At 42.4% G+C, this 6,274-nt stretch overlaps 1 pseudogene; it reads right to left on the bottom strand.

Annotated features, from left to right (window-relative positions):
- Positions 1-359: 359 nt before the first annotated feature.
- Positions 360-1,540, bottom strand: LOC124082502 (dual specificity protein phosphatase 4-like; annotated as a pseudogene).
- Positions 1,541-6,274: the final 4,734 nt, after the last annotated feature.

Here is a 6,274-nt window from a genome sequence, read left to right on the forward strand (position 1 = left end):
TGTGCCACTTAACACCTTGCTGCCCGGAACCCAACTCCAGAGCTTGATCAGGATACTCACTGTCTTCACAAGAATATAAATTCCCTACATGCCACTCCTACCCTGAATCGTCCATATGCACATGTAGGTTTGTCTCACATGAATTCATCTCATTGAAGAATCAATGCCAACTGCAATCCTTACTCCAGATGAGACTGGGAAACTGCACTTATATATTATCAGTCTATGCAGTAGTAGAAGGTATGATAAATGGAGAAAAAGACATCTACCATAGTAGACATTAGACTCATTATATACTCTTGATACAAATTTATATATTGTTCAGTCCCACGGAGGCATCCATGGCAGCAACCTTAGTTTCAGGGGTTAGGTGAGTGGCTCTGAGTGCTGGGGGAGGTAAGGTTGGGGTTGTGCTGGTCTTGCAGTCTGCTGGGGGCTAATTGCACACCCAGGGAGATAGGGAAGCTGAAGACAAATTGTGAGGTAAGGGTGGGAGTGGGCTTGCAGCTCCCCTAAGGGGCCTGAAGGGCTGGTGGGCCTGGAGGGGCAGGATGTGGCCAGCACCTGGGACAGCTGCTCCATGCAGCTCAAGGCCTTCTCCAGCCTCAGCTGCTCCTTTGTCATCTGCTAAGCCAAGCAGATGGTAGCAGAGCACACGATGCCCTCCTAGCAGTGCGCCATCCCTGGACCACGGCAGTCCTTCACCGCACAGTCCTACTCCATGGCTTCCATGAACCAGGAGCCCATGTCGGAATTGTGGTTGTCTTCCACCAGATGTGTTTGTACTGGTAGCATCCTTCCATGTGGTTTGGGCATTTGGAGGAGACATTCAACAGGGCTGTGATCCCTAGGGCGTTCAGCATGTCTCTCCAGGCAGCGTGGAAGGCACCATGGAAGTAGAGGAACTGAAGAATCTCCAAGGGACCCCGCCGCCTGTGCAGAGCGGCTCCAGTGGAGCTGCAATGCAGGTGAAAGGACTCCATGGCACTGGGGAGAAGTCTGCCGGGGCACTGGTTTTGGAACAGAATTCTGGGTAAGCAAAGAAAAACTTCTCACAGCCACGTTTCAGCAAGCGGATGTCGCTTCACTGGGGCTTAGGATGGAGTGTCTGCACTACTAGAGTCAAGGTGAGGTCCTCCCTGAGCCCCTGGCACCTGGGCTCCACTCAAAGTAGAGGATGACAGCCAAGTAGAGGCTAGAGCACAAGAGGGAGCACTTCCCCCTGAGCGTGCAGGATGGACTCCAGGATCTTGGAGCCCTTGGCCTACCTATTTTCCTGGGTGTTGTATCAAAGAAGGTGGACAGAACCTCTGATAGGAAAGGTGTGCAAAAAGTCGAGCAGCAAGCGCTTGCTGGCACTCCCCAGCCCCAGAGTTCGGGGGCTGCCACTGTTGTCAGCCCAGCTGCCGCCAGGCACTGCAGTCTGCACCCAGCCCCGCAACCCAGGGCAACCACCACCTCCCAACCTCTTTGCTTCTGCCGCTGCCACAGCTACAGTCTCGCTCAGCTTCATAGGCTTTTTGAGCACACTGCAGTCCATCTCTCCCAGTTAATCAATTGTCACCATGGAGTGTAGGAACTGGGGCGATAGATAGTCACCCAGGCCAGCCAGGCAACAGGAATGGGCAAAGAAGGGCTAGAGAGGGAGCCTTCAGAAGTGACCGCCAACTTGGTCCCCAGAGGCTTGGGCGGCCAGACCCCTATTGGGTCCTCTTCCTCCTGCAGCCTTCAGGTTACATAGCAGCTCTAGCAGCCTCAGGTGCCTTGCACATGCTGTGCTCTGACAAGGGGGTGGCAGTGCAAGTGTGTGTTGAAGGCAGAGAAACACTGGCTCACCCCTGTCATTGCCTCAAACGTGTTTTGCTGCTCCTGCACCTTGGGCTGCAGCCTGCTCATTGCCGTTCTTACCCCAGCACTGCCAGAGCTCTGTGCACTGCCTCCACTTTTTCTTGGAGGAAGTTTGATAGCATGAATAACTAAGAAATAGTCCTTTCCCTTCCTTTCTCTTCCTACCCCATCCTGCCTCTCAGTGACAACAAAGTCAAGATCTTCAGCTGACCTGTGCACATCTTCAAGACTCCATTCAGCTCCTGGCCACTTGCACATTTGCCTGCTATGGTGCTATACTCTTTGTGATCGCACATTGGTATATGCAACATCCACTGGCCCTGGACTCCATGTACGAATCTACTCTAAGCAAATTCTTAATTATTATTAGAAATGAATTATTATTAGTGCTTCTCAAGTTGCATGATCAGAGTCAACACCAATTTTATCCCTGTGTCTTTTTCTAATGTAAGCAGGTGGAATTAGAAGCACTTCTTTATGAACTACTTCATCGGCCTTCTATTGCTTTTGGTTTGTTGAATCTTTGTTATCTGTCAGCTCAAAAGCATTTCCAATTTTCCTTATAATGCTTTTCTTTACCATATATATATATATATATATATATATATATATATATATATTTTTTTTTATAAAAAGTCTTTGCTTTATTTGAAACTTCTGGTGACCTTTGAATTATTTTTTTATTGTTGACTGAAAATTTAATTTTATGTTCAAATTATCTATTCTCAATAAATCCTTGAGGAAATTTTGAGTCTTGCTTTATGATTGCATTTGTTATCTTGCCTTCACTGCTTCAAAATACCTGAGATAAACTTTTTTCCCCTTGTACTTTTCCTATTAATTATAGACAGTGTTTCCAACTGTATATAAGGCAGTTGATTTCCTTTAGTTATTGTCAACATTTCTCCATATAATGTTTTTTTAATAGGTCCCTGTTTATTTTTTGTATATGTTTTATACGTATTTTCACATGCATATTTTTGAATATTCATGTTTTTTGATATATATATATATATATTCATACCCTAACTCTAACCCTTACACTACACAATATTTAATAGTAACCCTAAATTTACCCCATTCCTAAACCTACATTAATACAAAAGCATATATAGTAATATGAATATTCTCACATACTTATATTCAAATATGCAATTGATAATCATATACATAAGTATTTATATATGTTCACATGTAATTTATCTGTGCATTTGGAAGTTAATAAATGTGTATTTATACATCTCACACCTTTTCCTATTTCAAAACACATATATTTCTGTGTATTGCAAATTTTTACATGTATATTCTTATGATTATTCATGTTTTTCAATATACCTATTCTTTTCCTAATGTTTATTTGTATTTTGACTTGCATTCAGTTATCAATGGTATATTTGCATATATATATATTTGCTTTCACAAATTAAAAATGTGTCTTCCTACATCTCACATTAAACCCTTCCCAGTTTCAAAACGTCAAAATTGCACATGCACTTTCTTAAAACATTCATATTTTTCAGTATAAATATTTATTCCCTAACTATATACCAAATTTAGTACTAACCATAGTTTTACCCCTGTAACTAACCTACATTCAGATAAAAGCATATATCCTTATATGAATATGCATATATATTTATACTTACATACACATCAATGTTATATTTGCAGAAGTGTTATTATATTTCATATATAAAATTTATCTTTGAATTTGCATATTAAAAATTTGTATTTTTGTCTCATATTAACCCTTCCCCATTTCAAAACATATATTTATATTATTTTTTATGCAAATGTTACTATGTACATTCCTAGGTATATTCATGTTTTCAATGAATATATTTATTCCTTAAAAATCAACCTAAATGTACACAAAAATTTGAAATCAATACTAACCATATATTTATTTGCATACCTAAACCTACCTTAAAATAAATGCATATATAGATTTTAATATCCATTTGTAAATAGTTATGTATACAATTATCAATTGTATATTTGAATATGTATGAGTATATATTCATATATATATAATTAATCTGTGCAGTCCTAGTTTTAAAAATCTGTATTCATATGTGTCACATTAAAACCTTTCTCAGTTCAGGGCTGTTACTGTGGCTCAATGGTAGTGCACTTTACTGGCATGTGTGAGGCACTGGGTTCGATTCTCGGCACTGTATATACATAAATAAAATAAAGGTCTATCAACAACTAAAGTTTTTTTTAAATAATAAAAAATAAAACCTTCCCTTTTTCAAAACATATTTATTTATATTTTCATACATGTATTCATGGGTTATTCTAATTAGTATTCTTGGTTTTCCATATGCATTTTTTTACTAACCCTAACCCTTACCCTACAGAAAATTTAACACTAAACCTAAATATAACTGTATACCTGAATCTACATTAATATAAAGCATACATAAAATTGTGAATATACACGTGTAATAAGACCTATATATTCAATTGTCACAAATATATTTGCATATATATTATATATGCATATTTATTTGTGCATTCACAAATTTAAAAATGGCTACTTTCATACAAGTTTACAAACACCCCCACTTCTGCTTTTGCTCATCTGATCCCATCCTCTCAAACTTGAAACCTATTGTCTACTTATTTTCCCTAAAATAACTCATGTCCACCTGTAGGTTTTTCCTGATAGATTATCTGCAGCTGAATATCAATGTGAACACACTGTTGACAAGCATGCAATTAAACATATCAACATCAGTCGAGATATGCTGAACACACAAAGGCTAGTACATAAATTCATACTTAGATTGGATATCCACTCTTCCAGACTTGTACTCTACATATATTCACCCTCTCCATTCCTCTGCGTCCCATCACTCTTCTAAGGGAAACACAGAACTGCAACTTTTGTTTCCTTCAGAGAACAAGAAAACCTCACACTTCCCTGGTATTTACCACATAAGTATGAGCTTAATGAATGCTTGATTTTATACTTTGAAAAGCACTGGCTCACTAGTCTAGAAACTCGGTGGACAGGGCCCATATTTGTTTTGTGTCTAACACCCAACAGTATGCTCTCACTAGCATTTCAATAAAATGATAAATAAATGACTATATTATTATTTTTTAAAATATTTTTTTTAATGGGCCTGTATCTTGGTGCTGAGAATCGAACACAGTGCCTCACACATGCCAGGCAAGCGCTCTACCACTGAGCCACAACCCCAGCTCCAAAGATATTATTATTAAGCGCGATTCTGTCACTCAGTTGCTGCACCACTACCTTCTGTGTCTGATAGATAAGATGGAGGAGGCTGGGAGACGCTGAGTGGAGGGTGGGCGCAGAGGGTCGCTCCTAGCACTGTCCAGACTTAGAAGACCCCAGAGGAGGGCAGATGGACCTAAAATCGACCACACGTGGTAATGAACACACAGACATCTGCTTATTTGCATTTGTCAAAACACACCTTTGAGGGAGAATTAACCAGTGACAAACCACCAACTGCGCATACACAGTCAACGAAGAAGAAATCCAAAGGGGGAGATGAGTTTTCAGAGTTTGACTGAAGCAACTGATAAAACCACGGGGGCGAGGCCTGCAAAGGATGGGAACTTAAAAGTGCCATCGCACACCCTGGGGCATCACACCCTGCTGGTTCTGAAGCCTTGTGCTTCCCGCCCAAATTTGCAAGTTTCCCCGCCCACCTGCCTGCCTACCCCGGATGTGGCCCAGGCCTAGCTCCGCCCTCCACGCACACGCACGTGCTCCGCACTCTCCAGGACCCCGGAAGGCCCAGGCGCCTGCGGGGAAGACAGCCCTCAAGACCCGCCCCAAAGGGCAGTTCCCACGAGTTGGCTTCTGGGCGGTCCTTCACCAGGTGACTTCTCACTTTTCAAGCCCTACTGCTGTGAGTCCTGTTCCTGTGCCGGCGTCCGTACCTCTGAGGGTCTGCCGCTCACCTGGAGAGCTGGTAAGAAGCCCAACAGGTCGCCCTCCCTGTGGCTGCGAGAGCCTCCGCCCCGCGCAGCCTGGGTACACAGCCTCTCCTGTATGCTGCAGAGGACGGTGGCAGCGCCATGGAGGACCCTGGGAGCTCAGCGCAGGATCCTGGGAGTGCCACGCAGCTGCTAGGGGGCGCCTGCTGAGAGGACTTCTGCTGGGAGCTGCAGCTGGGTGTCATCCTCCAGGTGAGTCTGGGAATTCTTGGGTGGAGTCCTGGAATGGCTACTCTGTTCTCAGGAGTCAGCTCAATTCTGTTGACTCTAGTGATGAATTGGGTTAGACCCTGAAATCCCCTGACCTTTCCCTGTTAGCTGTAGGCCAAGTGAAAGCCTCTGAATATTAGTGAGTTGAAATGACCAAAGACTGAATGCCCCCAAGGATGTTTCAAGGAAACTATGGGGAGTAGGTGGAACCAATGTGTTAAGGGTGACTCAACGT

This window comes from Marmota monax, unplaced genomic scaffold, assembly GCF_021218885.2.
Source record: "Marmota monax isolate L192 unplaced genomic scaffold, Marmota_monax_Labrador192_F-V1.1 WCK01_AAM20220418_F8-fsc00145, whole genome shotgun sequence".
In the NCBI taxonomy this organism is placed as follows: Eukaryota; Metazoa; Chordata; class Mammalia; order Rodentia; family Sciuridae; genus Marmota; species Marmota monax.